Raw genomic sequence first — 14,453 nt, forward strand, 5'->3', positions numbered from 1 at the left:
CCAAGGAGGGGCTCGATTTCACAACCCTGAGATCATGATGGAAGCCAAAATCAAGAGTCGGACACTTAACTGACTGAGCCACACAGGCGCCCCGGTTCTTAAGTGATTTCATATTACTTGAATATAGACTGCAATAACTTAAAGCCAGACTGTAAGCCCTTTGCTGTAAAGCAACCAATAAAGCAATCAATTGAGCAGCAAATACAAAAGTAATAAAGATTTTGTTACCTGGAAGTGGGGTGCTATTGTAACATATAACTAAAAATGTAGAAGTGGCTTCAGAATTGGGCAGTAGGCGGAAACTGAAAGAATTTTATGGAGCATGAAAAAAAATATTTAGCAAGTTATGAAAAGAAGAAAAATACTTCAACCTGATAAATGATATTGAGAGAGAAAAAGAGGCAGGCACAGGCATGCTGACTGACCACAGAAACAAGTAAACATTCCCTTTAAAATCGGGAACAAATGAAAAATACCCACTCTCATCATGTCTATTCAGTATCATTCTAGAGGTCAGTATCATTCCAGTGCAGCAAGACAAAAAAGAAAAATAGCATTACAAATTGGAAAGCAAGAAAATTTAGGCTATTATTATTCACACATACTTTGACTTTGCAAGTAGGAAATAAAAAGCTAATCATTATGACAACGTAGGTAGGTTTTGGGATGCAAAATTCAATACACAAAAATTTATTACACTTCTCTAACAACAGTTTAAAAATATCTTTAAAAAGACAGCAATTAAAATAGCATAAAAATATGAAACATTTAAGATTAACAAAATGAATGAGCTTTATGAAGAAAATCACAACATTGTAAGCATTAAAAAAAACCTTCAAAATGGAGACATTTTATGTTTATAAAAAAATAGGTATATCTTGATAGCCTAGATGTAAATCTCTACAACCTGATGTACAGATTCAATGCAATTGTAGAATTTGACACGTTAACCCTAAAATTTATATGGAAATGCAAAGACCAAAAATTAAATAAATTCTTATAAATAACAAGGTGGGTTGACTTGTCCTACAAAATATTAGGACCTATTCTAAATCTCTAGTCACTAAGGATCCCAGGCATTAGCACAGAACTAGACAAGACCAATGGAATAGAATAGAAAGCAGAAACAAATCTTTAAGCAGTGACATTTTCCAGAAACAGCATACCAAAACATACACACCTAGAAGATCCCATTTAGGAAGCTATAATAGAAAGCCATGTGTTAGCAGAAATGAAATAAGTAAGGAGACAGCAAACGGTAGGCCAAATGTGCCTTGTGGCCTTTTTTGTAAATAATTAAGTTTTATTGCAACATAGCCATGCTCATTCATTTATAACTATTTTCATGCCATAGAAGCAGACTTAAGTTGCAACATAGGCTGTATGGCCTACAAAACCTAAAATACTTATCTAGCCCATTACAGTAAATGTTTGCTGATATCTGGAATAACAAAATAGTTAATTTAATAATTAGAGAAACACTACCAAGTTATAGCAGACACAGGATATTTGTGCCCAGTATCCTTTTTACCTTTGTTAAGAAACAGCACCACATTTTAAGGTGGGTTCTGCACCCCCCCCATCTCAAACTGTCCTGGTGACATTTGACCTAAGCAAAGTCAATCAGATCCAATCACCTAAAAAATGACTATTATGGAAGGGAAGCAGTTGGAGCTGAGTAATTCCAGAGTCAGTATCCAAAGAGATGGGAGGGTGGCGGAATAGCCATAAACTCCCTCTCTAAAAATTCTCTGAAAGGACAGAAGTAGCAGCTGTCCATGAGCTCCTATTATTTTGACTCCAAGAGTTGTCCTGGTTCTATCCCTCACCAAATATATTGTTCAATTTCCCTTCAGTTCTTTGAATTATCCTAATACACATCCAATAAATCTCTTGCTTTATACAGGTTCAGTTTCTCCTGCTTGCAAAAAAAGTAAATAAACCCTTTAGGTGACATCTGGGAAACTACCGATTAAGATTTGGCACACAAGGATAGTAATCAAATGTAGCTTTAATTAAAATTTGTTGAATACACATAAATAGACCATTTTCCAAAGAAGACACACAGATGGCCAATAGACACATGAAAAGATACTTATATTCACTCATCATCAGGGAAATGCAAATCAAAACCACAATGAGATATCACCTCACACATGTAAGATTGGCTAAAATAAAAAACACAATAACAAGTGTTGGTGAGGATGTAGAGAAAAATATATCCTTGTGCACTGTTGGGGGAAAGCAAACTGGTGCAGCCACTGTGGAAAACAGTATGGAGATTCCTTAAAAAATTAAAAATAGAACTACCTTATAATCCAGTAATCGCACTACTGAGTATTTAACCAAAGACTAGAAAAACACTAATTCGAAAGACTGAATGTACCCCTATGTTTATTGCAGCATTATTTACAATAGCCAAGCTATGGAAGGAGCCCAAGTGTCCATCAGGAGATGAAAGGATAAGGAAGATACAGTATACATATACAATGGAATATTACTCAGCCATAAAAAAAGAATGAAGTCTTGCCATTTACAACAACAAGGATGGATCTAGAGGGTATTATGTTAAGTGAAGTAAGTCAAAGGCAAATACCAAATGTTTTCACTTATATGTAGAGTCTAAAGAACAAAACAAACAATAAGAAAAACTGAAACAAACCACTAATACAGAGAACAAACTGGTGGTTGCCAGATGGGAGAGAGGTAGGAGGATGGGCAAAATGGGTAAAGGTGAATGGGAGGTACAGGTTTCCAGTTAAGGAATGAACAAGTCACAGGAATAAAAGGTACAACCTAGGGAATATAGTCAATATTATTATACTGTGTTGTATGGTGACAGATGGTAACTACACTTGTGGTGACCGCAGTATAACATATAAAGTTGTTGAATCACTATGTTGTGCAACTGAAACTAATGTAACATTGTGTGTCAACTATACTTCAATTTAAAAAGTTGGTTGTCTACAAAAATTAAATTATTAAGAGAGATAATTAAGTTAGGAAAGTAAGCCTCCTTTGGAAGAAAACTGATATATTTGTTATTCAAAATCTTGAGCTTGACATAATTCTATAGCCATTATTCTCTTCTTACCATCCTATTACACCAACACTCTTCTCTGAAAAAATACTCTCTCTCAAGATCTCTTCATCACTACTTTGTGTGGATATAACATTACTACTATACATGTAGTAATGCTCCTTCCACATTTCTCCTTCACGTTTCCACACAATGATCAGAAATGCTACAAGTAATTTCCAATGAAAGAAGAGCAGTCATTCACTGATTACATCTCACATAGTAAAGTATTGGAAATGTAACCACTGAACTTTAATATATTTTATTTTCAAGTTTTCATTTAAATTTCAGTTAGTTAACATACAATGTAATATTAGTTCCAGGTGTAGAATTTAGTGATTCATCACTTACATACAACACCTAGTGTTCATCAGGACAAGTGCCCTACTTAACACCCATCATCCATTTAATCCAGTTGAAGAGTGAAGCAGTAGTGATGTGCAGGAACGGAGACAAAAATGAATAAGAGGTATAATCTATCAACAAGCACCAAAGTTTCTATAAATCAAACAAGAAAACCATGTTGTATCACAGATGATATATAAAAGAGGCCCATACAAAAATCATTGTTCTACAGAGAAGAATAATTGTAGTTTAGAGACATAAAACCTAAAGATATAACACAAGAAAGCAAAATCAGAAACTGTGGCAACATCCTCAAGTCATCTACAAAACTCCCAAGTTTTTTGAATGTGGATCTAACACATGATTAAAGTGTTGCGGGGTGCCTGGGTGGCTCAGTCGTTAAGCGTCTGCCTTCGGCTCAGGTCATGGTCCCAGGGCCCTGGCATCGAGCCCTGCATCGGGCTCCCCGCTCTGCGGGAAGCCTGCTTCTCCCTCTCCCACTCCCCCTGCTTGTGTTCCCTCTCTGGCTGTCTTTCTCTCTGACAAATAAATAAAATCTTAAAAATAAATAAATAAATAAATAAATAAATAAATAAAGTGTTGCAAAATTCCTACACTTGGCCAGACTATTCAATTATTTAATATGATAATTTACTACTTTATATCTATTTATTTACTTATTTTTTTTTAATTTTCTATTCCTACTTGGAACTATACTTAAATGAAATTATTCCTCACTGAACATATGTGACAGCCTTGATCTTATATTGAACACTTGTGTAGGATCACTGCTTCTCTAACTGATTAAGTAGCAAATTTACTGGGCCTCCTTCTGCTTCCTCCTCTACTAAGGAAGAAATATCAAGAAATCAACATTAATTAATTCAAGAGTACTTTCCTTTATTTTATGTTGACCTTACATTGAAACACAGTTTATAAATTTAAAAGCTTAATAAAAATTTGTTTCTAAACCATTTGATGTTGTCTATACTTTGACTTTTGTAAGCTATTTAAAAACAGCAAAGGAAAAAAAAAAGCAGACAAATTTTATCCTTAGTATTTCTATTCACTCTGCCTGGTATTGTGAACCTGTACACATGCATTACATAACTGCAAATACAATAAAATGTTTTTAAAATATATTTGAGGAGGTGGGAGAGAAGATGGCAGAAGAGTAGGAGGACCCCAGACTCGTCTCATCCCACCAACACTACTAGATAACTATCAAATCATTCTAAATACTGCAGAAATTATCCTGAAGACTAACAGAACAAACTCCACAATAGGAGAAAGAAGCCACATCAAAGAAGTTATGAAGTAGGGAGACATGGTTTGGGGGAGAAACATGATGAGTGATCAGAAGGCCAGCTGAGGACAAAGCAGAAGCAGGCACCCTACATGGCGGCAACCCCCCCTCCCCCCGTGATATGTGTGACATTCCTCAGGCACTCCTGTCTGCCCTAAAGCTAAGGAAAGGAAAAACAAATAGTTAAATAATAGAGATCACAGTCCTGCAGGACAGGAGTCTCCCTCAGTTTACAAATGTCCTAGTGATTTACAAGGAAGAAGCCTTATCAATAGCCGAACTTCCAGAGACCCATAACTCAGTTTCCTGAGGCCCTAACATCACCCTCCCCTCCATAAAATCGAGGGAGGCTGAAGCAGAAGGAAATGTAAATAAAATTCAATTTCTTTTAAACCTACAGCCCATTGATAAGGATGTGTGATAGGAGGAATATAACATTCCTCCAGGAAGCTCCCAACTATCTTACTGTTAATGCCTTACTAGAAGGAAAAACAACCGTAACTTGACAAATAGCAAAACCTCCAGTATCCTGTGTGTCTTCTTTAATACATGAAAGTTCTTTCAAAACCTCCCTTTTCCTTACCTTCCCCCACCCCATAGTATATAATCACCACCCCTCACAACCCCACCGCAGCTCTTTCTGCCCATGGGTCCTGTTCCCATGCTTTAATGAAATCACCTTTTTTGCACCAAAGACATCTCAAGAATTCTTTCTTGACCAGCCTCAAACCCTAAAGTCTTTCCTAGATCCAAACAGACTTTTGGTGCTGCGGAGGAGAGGGAGCTGTGGTCATAGAGAAAGGCAAGTGAGAGAGAAGCACACAGGGTAATGCACAAGGAAAACATTTCCCCAAAGCCATTGGCTGGGAAAACAAGAGGGGTGGATTTTCCTGAGCTCTTGCAACAGATAGGGCTTAAAGACTGGAGTTTGAAAAGTCACCAGGAATGGCTGGTATACACCCCAGAGGGCATTGCCCTACTCCTGGAGAAAAGGCAGGTAAATGACCCAAGGACAGATGGTGTGGAAACAGCAATCTGAAAAATGCCTGGGGGCAGCATTTACAGTGATGCCTCTCTGGGGAAAAAGGAGCTGGCTGGTACCATTTCTCTCCCCCACCCCTCAGCATAAACACAGAGCCACCTGAGGGAAGCAGCACAGCACCAACACTAGCTGCCTAACCTGCTTACACCAAGTGCTATACCCATGCACTCTGGCAGTACTGCCCTTCTCCATCAAGCCTGCCTCACTCCCAGCAGAGCAGGCCACTCCCCCAGAAGACCAGCAGAAACCCCTGCCCACAGTACATCTCCCAACAAGAAAGTTTGGCAGGGTTTCAGTTCTAGTGGTAGTATCAGGTGTCATTTAACAAACAGACCAGAGCAAGCCTTGTTAAAATTCACCACATTCTGGCCAAGGACCAAACACTGCCAACTGCAGGTGAGGACAGCCTCTTCAGATGACCGGCCTGAAGGATAGAGCAGCCAAAATACAGCAGCAAAGCGCAAGCAGCACACATCAGAGACACTCCCTGGAAGTACCAGGCCCTGGGCACTATAAGATCTCTTCCTCATAAAGCCATTATCTCTCAGGAGCAGGTAACATAACTGGCTTTTCTAACACAGAGAAGGCAGAGACTTAAACAAAAATACCAAGACAGAGGAATTCATCCCAAATGAAAGAACAAGATAAGGTCATGGCCAGAGATCTAAGTGAAACAGATATATGTAACATGCCTGATGGAGAATTTAAAACAACAGTCAAGGATACTCACTGGGCTTGAGATAAGAATGGAAGAATTCAGGGAGGCCCTTAACCCAGAGATAAGAGTTAAAAAGAAATCATTCAGAAATGAAAAATGCAATAACCAAGATTAGAAATAGACTGGATGTAATGAATACAAGGCTCAAAGGAGCAGAAGAACAAATAAGTGATACAGAAGATAAAATAATGGAAAATAATGAAGCTGACAAAAGAGAGAAAGAAGAATTATGGAACATGAGAACAGAATTAGGGAACTCAGTGACTCCACCAAACATAATAACATTCATATTATGGGAGTCCCAGAAGAATAGGAGAGAGAAAAGAAGGCAGAAAATATATTTGAGGAAATAATAGCTGAAAACATCCCTAATCTGGGGAAGGAAACACAAATCCAGATCCATGAGGCACAGAGAACTCCCATCAAAATCAACAAAAGCAGGCCAACAACACCAAGACATACTGTAATTAAATTGGCAAAATATAGCGATAAAGAAAAACATCCTTAAAAAAGCAGCAAGACAGGGGTGCCTGGGTGGCTCAGTCATTAGGCGTCTGCCTTTGGCTTGGGTCGTGATCCCAGGGTCCTGGGATCGAGCCCCGCATCAGGCTCTCTGCTCAGTGGGAAGCCTGCTTCTCCCTCTCCTACTCCCTCTGCTTGTGTTCCTTCTCTCGCTGTCTCTCTCTCTCTGTCAAATAAATAAATAAATAAATCTTAAAAAAAAAAAAAAAAAAAAGGCAGCAAGACAAAAGTCCCTAACTTACAAGGGAAGACCCATAGAGCAAGCAGGATATTTTTCAAAAGAAACTTGGCAAGCCAGAAGAAAGTGGCATGATATACTCTAAGTACTGAATGGGAAAAGTCTGCAGCCAGAATATTCTATCCAGCAAGGTTATCATTCAAAATAGAAGGAGAGATAAAGAGTTTCCCAGAGAAACAAAAACCAAAGGAGCTCATAACCACTGAACCAGCCCTTCAAGAGATATTATAGGGGACTCTTTGAGTGGAAAAATCTCCAGAAACACCGACTTTACAGGTAATACAATAACACTAAATTCATATCTATCAACAATTACTCTGAATATACATAGACTAAACACTCCAATCAAAAGACAAAGGGTGTCAGAATGGATATAAAAACAAGACTCATCTACATGCTGCCTACAAGAGACTCATTTTAGAACTAAAGACACCTGCAGATTGAAAGTGAGGAGATGGAGAAATATTTACCATGCAAATGCAGGTCGAAAGAAAGCTGGAGTAGCAATATTTATGAGACAAATTAGATTTTAAACCAAAGACTGTAACAAGAGATGAAGAAGGAAATAATAAAGGGGACTATCCGACAAGAAGATCTAACAATTGCAAATATTTATGCCCCCAAGATGGGAGCACCCAAATATATATAACAATTAATAACAAACATAAAGGAACTAATTGATAATAATACAATAATAATAGGGAACTTTAACACCTCATTTACATCAATGGACAGATCATCTAAGCAGAAAATCAACAAGGAAACAATGGCTTTGAATGACATACTAGACCAGATGGACTTAAGTTATATTCAGAACATTCCATCCCAAAGCAGTAAAGTATACATTCTTTTTGAGTGTACATGGGACATTCTCCAGAATAGATCACATACTAAGTCACAAATCAGGCCTCAACAAGTACAAAAAGATTGAGATCATACCATGCATATCTTCCAACTACAATGCTATAAAACTTGAAGTCAACGACAAGAAAAAATTTGGAAAGACCACAAATACGTGGAGGTTAAACAATATGCTACTAAACGATGAATGGGTCAACCAGGAAATCAAGAAGATATAAAAAAAAATTGTGGAAACAAATCAAAATGAAAACACAATGGTCCAAAACATTTGGGATGCAGCCAAAGTGGTCCTAAGAGAGAAGTATATAATAATACAGGCCTACTTCAAGAAGCAAGAAAAATCTCAAATAAATAAACTAACCTTACACCTAAACAAGCTAGAAAAAGAACAACAAATGAAGCCTAAAGTCAGCAGAAGGAGGGAAATAATAAAGATTAGAGCAGAAACAAATGCTATAGAAACTAAAAAAACAATAGAACAGATCATTGAAACCAGGAGCTGGTTCTTTGAAAAATTTAATAAAATTGATAAACCCCTAGCCAAACTTATCAAAAAGAAATGAGAAAGGACCCAAGTAAATAAAATCACAAATGAGAGGAGAAATAATCACAACCACCACAAAAATACAATTATAAGGGAATATTATGAAAAACTGTATGGCAATAAGCCTGGAAGAAATGGATAAATTCCTAGAAACGTATTAACATACAAACTACCAAAATTGAAACAGGAAGAAATATAAGATTGAACAAACCAATGACCAGCAAAGAAATTGAATCAGTAATAAAAAAAATCTCCTAAGAAACAAAAGTCCAGGGCCAGATGGCTTCAAATGCAACTTCTACCAAACATTTAAAGAAGAGTTAATACCTATTCTTCTCAAATTATTCCAAAAAAATAGAAAAGGAAGGGAAAATTCCAAATTCATTCTATGAGGCCAGCATTACCCTGGTATCAAAACTAGATAAAGACTCCAATAACAAAGAAAACTGCAGGCCAATATCCCTGATGAACAAGGATACAAAAATTCTCAATAAAATACTAACAAACAAAATCCAACAGCACATTAAAAAATCATTCACCAAAATCAAGTGGGATTTATTCCTGGGCTGGCTGCAAGTGTGGTTCAATATTCACAAATCAATCAATGTGACACAGCACATTAACAAAAGAAAGGATAAAACATAACGATCCTTTCAATAAATGCACAAAAAAAGCATTTGACAAAGTACAACATCCATTGTAAAAACCCTCAACAAAGTAGGGATAGAGGGAACATACGTCAACATCATAAAAGCCATATATGAAAAACCCACAGCTAATATCATCCTTAATGGGGAAAAAATGAGACCTTTTCTCCTACAGTCAGGAACAAGACAGGGATGTCCACTCTCACCACTGTTATTTAACATAGTACTGGAAATCCTAGCTACAGCAATCAGACAACAAAAAGAAATAAAAGTATCCAAATCAGCAAGGAAGAAATCACATTTCACTATTGGCAGATGACATGATACTCTATACAGAAAATCTGAAGACTACACCAAAAAAATTGCTAGAACTGATACATGAATTCAGTAAAGTTGCAGGATACAAAATCAACATACAGAAATCTGTTGCATTTCTACACGCCAGTAATGAAGCAGCAGAAAGAGAAATCAAGGAACCAATCCCATTTGCAACTGCACCAAAAACCATAAGATACCTGGGAATAAACCTAACCAAAGAGGTAAGAGATCTATACTCCGAAAACTATAAAACACTGATGAAAGAAATTGAACGTGACACAAAGAAATGGAAAGACATGCCATGCTCATGGATAGGAAGAACAAACATTGTTAAAATGTCTATATTACCCAAATTCTACACATTTAATGCAATTCCTATCAAAATACCAACAGTATTTTTCACAGAGCTAGAACAAACAATCCTAAAATTTGTATGGACCCACAAAAGACTCCAAATAGCCAAAGCAACCTTGAAAAAGAAAAGTAAAGCTGGAGGCATCACACTTCCATACTTCAAGTTATATTACAAAGCTGTAGTGATCAAGACAGTATGGTACTGGCTCAAAAACAGGCAAATAGATCAATGGCACAGAATAGAAAACCCAGAGATGAACCCAAAACTACACACATTCAATTAATCTTCAACAAAGCAGGAAAGAATATCCAATGGGAAAAAGACAGTCTTCTCAACAAATGGTGTTGGGAAAACTGGACAGCAACATACAAAAGAATGAAACTGGAGTACTTTCTTATACCATACACAAAAGGACTGAAGGATTAGGATTAAAGACCTGAATGTGAGACAGGAAACCATCAAAATCCTAGAGGAGAACACAGGCAATAACCTCTTTGACATCAGCTGTAACAACTTCTTACTAGGTATATCTCCTGAAGCAAGAGAAACAAAAGCAAAAATAAACTATTGGGACAACAAAATAAAAAGCCTCTGCACAGAGAAGGAAACAATCAACAAAACTAAAAGGTAATCTTTGGAATGGGAGAAGATATTTTCAAATGACATATCTGATGAGGGGTTTAGTATCCAAAAAAATATAAAGAAAATATAAAACTCAAAACCCAAAAAACAAATAATCCAGTTAACAAATGGGTAGAAGACATGAATAGATATTTTTCCAAAGAAGATATCCAGATGGCCAACAGACACATAAAAACATGCTCAACATCACTCATCATCAGGGAAATGCAAATCAAAACTACAATGCAATATCTCCACGCATGTGTCAGAATAGCTAAAATTAACAACCGAGGAAACAACAGGTGTTGCCAGGATATGGAGAAAGGGAAACACTCTTGCACTGTTGGTAGGAATGCAAATTGGTATAGCCACTCTGGAAAACAGTATGGAGGTTCCTTAGAAAGCTAAAAATAGAACTACCCTACTATCCAGCAATTACACCACTAGGCATTTACCCCAAAAATACAAAAATAATAATTCAAAGGGATACATGCACCCAGATTATCAACCAACAGCCAAATTATGGAAAGAGCCCAAATGTCCATTGACTGTTGAATGGATAAAAAAGACGTGATGTGTATACACACACACACACACACACACACACACACACATACAAACATACATACATATGGACATACACACATACACACGATGGAACATTACTCAGCCATGAAAAAGAATGAATTCCTGCCATTTGCAATGACATGGATGGAACTAGAGAATATTATGCTAAGCAAAATAAGTCAGAGAGGGGCACCTGGATGGCTCAGTCGGTTAAACATATGCCTTCAGCTCAGGTCATGATCCCAGGGTCCTGGGATTGAGCCCCACATAGTTAACCCCACATCGAGCCTGTTTCTCCCTCTTCCTCTGCTGCTCCCTCTGCTTGTGCTCTCTCACTCTCTCTCTCAAATAAATAAATAAAATCTTTAAAAAAAAATAAGAGAAAGACAAATACCATATGATTTCACTCATATGTGGAATTTAGGAAACAAAACAAACGATCATGGGGGAAAAAAGAGGAAAACCAAGAAACAGACTCAGCTATAGAGAACAAATTGAGGGTTACCAGTAAGGAGGTGGGTGGGGGAATGGGTTAAGCAGGTGATGGGGATTAAGGAGTGCACTTATTATGATGAGCACTGGGTGTTGTATGTAAGGGTTAAATCAGTAAATTGTACACTTGAAGCTAATATTAATACACTGTATGTTAACTGGAATTTTTTTAAGACTTAAAAAGAAAATATATTTGAAAACTCTAATTAATTGGAATTTTTTTTAAATTAAATGAAATTTTAATAAATAAATATTTGGCCTAGAAATGTCTTTTGGAATGTTTAAATTTTATGTCTGTTTTTCATAGCATTTTTTTGGTTTTTAATAGCTAATATGGTAATTTAGAAAATAGCATTATTTTATTTTTTAAAGCACAGCTGTTAACTATTATTAATATCAAAAACATATTATAAAACATTTAAATATATCTTTAATTTCTATCCTACAATAATATGGTTTTTTAGGTATTCTACCATTTTCAGACACTAAAATTGAACTAACCTCAGTATTCTTCAGCTTTTGTAATTCATTTTCCAGCCCCAATTTCTCCTCTAATAACACTTGAAAATCACTTTCCATTTCTTTGAATTTCTAAAAACAAATATTATAATTTTAGTAATAATGAAAAGCATACATTTCAATATAGAGAAATTATTTGGGCACTTAATTATTAAAGTAAGAAATTCTTCATTCTCATGAAAATATGAACCATTGGTATTAATCTGCATAATGAATGATAATTGGGGCTGAAAGAGGCAAACAAACTAGAAGTACAATGAATAGAAATTTAGAAGACTATAGGGTATTATAGTTCAATATTTCAGAAGTGAAGGGTTTTTGAGTGATAATAAGGTCTAGTAAAGTCAAAGAAGACAAAGCTTCCCAGCACACATATGCATAGAAATTTCTTGAATAAACTGAGGAAGTATTGAATCTTTACGATTATTCATCCTGACAATTTCTAGAATCTAACATTATCAAGGGCAAAGTGCAATTTCAAACTGAGAGTGCTATACTTACAGCCTCTAACAAACCTTGATCACTCACAGCTCTGAAAAACAAACCAAAAATATCTATAACGTATTATCCTTTTACATTTTTATTTTTACTTATATAACATACTTACATATTTTCTTTGAAAAAAATTAAGAATACAAACAAGGTTGAAGTACACTTTGACTACCATTCCAAAAATCGAATTCTCTCTCTAGAGATATTATCAGATTGCTGTGTATCTTTTCAGAACTTGCTTGATGCATTCATAAAATGCTACATGTACCTATTCGATTCTATAATTTTTGCTAGTGGGTTAGATGACTGTTTTGTTTTCTTTTTCACATAAATGGCATCAATGTATATATCGTCCTAAACTTATTATTTTCACTTAACCCAATGTCTGAGATCTATTTATATTAATAAATACAGATATATTTCACTCCTTTTAAGTACCACTTCTTGTTCCATAGCAGGATTTGGCAAACTGTTTCTATTAAGAGCCAGATAGGAAATATTTTAGACTTTGCAGGTCAGATGATCGATCGGTCACTACCCCAGCTCTGCAAAAGCTGCTAGAGATGATAGGTAAATGAATGGGTCTGGCTAGATTTGACTCAGGGGCTGCAGTTTGCTGAACACTGCTCCAAGGTATGAGTAAACTATATTTTTGATAAATGAGTTATTTATTATAATCCAATTTTTTAAGCTTTAAGATATAATTAACATACCATCCAATTCATTTATTTAAAGTGTACAATTCAATGGGTTTTAATATATTCACCAACTTGAGCATCTATTTTAGCTATTAAATTTTAGAACATTTTAATTACCACAAAAAGAAACCCTGTACCCGTTAACAGTCACTCCCCATTCTTCCCAGCACTGCCTCAACACTGGCAGACACTAATCTACTTTTTGTCTCTAGAGATTTGCCTATTCTGGATATTTCATTTAAATAAAAATATATTTTTTTTAATTTTATTATTGAAAGCTCTTTAGCATAATGTTTTCAAGGCTCATCCATGTTGTGGCATATATCAGTGCTGTGTTCCTTTTAACTGCCAAATATTATTCCATTGTACAGGTGTATACATTTTACTTATCCATTCATCAGTTTATGGGCATTTACATTGTTTCCATTTGGGGCTATTATGAATAATGCTACTATGAATATCCATGGACAAGTTTTTGCTTATATATGTTTTCGATCACTCAGGTATAAACCTAGGAACAGAATTTCTGGGTCATATGTTGACTTTGTATTTAACATTTTGAAGAACTGACAAACTCGTTTCCATAGCAGACACACCACTTCAATTCCACCAGCAATGTATGAGGGTCCCAATTCCTCTGCATCCTTGCCAACAATTGTTATTGTCATCTTTTTTTTTCTTACAGCCATCCTAATGGGTGTGAAGTGGTATATCACTGCAGTTTTGATTTGAAATTCCCTAATGACAATGATATTGAATATCATTTCATGTGCTTATTGACCATTGGTATATCTTGCTTCAGAAAATGTCTATTCAGATTATTTACCCATTTTTAATTTGGGTTATTTATCTTTTTATTATTGAGGCATAAGAGTTCTTTATATATTCTAGATACAAGTCCCTTATCAAATAGATGATCTGTGAATAGTTCTTGCATTCTGAGTTACCTTTTCACACTCTTGATTTATCATTTGCAGTACAAAAGCTTTTAATTTTATGCAAGTCAACTTATCTATTTTCTTTTCTTTTGTTGGTTGTGCTCTTGGTGTCCTATTTAAGAAGCCATTACCTTACTCAAGGCCACAAAGA

General features: G+C 35.8%; 1 long non-coding RNA gene across 2 annotated transcripts; it reads right to left on the reverse strand.

Moving 5' to 3' along the window:
* Nucleotides 1–50: 50 nt before the first annotated feature.
* On the reverse strand, nucleotides 51–13,343 carry LOC116629374. 2 transcript variants are annotated; one of them, XR_004298735.1, is made up of 4 exons: nucleotides 12,676–13,343; nucleotides 12,157–12,246; nucleotides 1,181–1,202; nucleotides 51–506 (listed from the first exon to the last, which is right to left on the reverse strand). It is a non-coding gene; the product is annotated as an uncharacterized LOC116629374 (long non-coding RNA). The 2 variants fall into 2 exon arrangements; XR_004298736.1 differs by lacking the exon at nucleotides 1,181–1,202.
* Nucleotides 13,344–14,453: the final 1,110 nt, after the last annotated feature.

Source organism: Phoca vitulina, unplaced genomic scaffold, assembly GCF_004348235.1.
Source record: "Phoca vitulina isolate PV1807 unplaced genomic scaffold, GSC_HSeal_1.0 scaffold692, whole genome shotgun sequence".
NCBI classification, from domain to species: domain Eukaryota; kingdom Metazoa; phylum Chordata; class Mammalia; order Carnivora; family Phocidae; genus Phoca; species Phoca vitulina.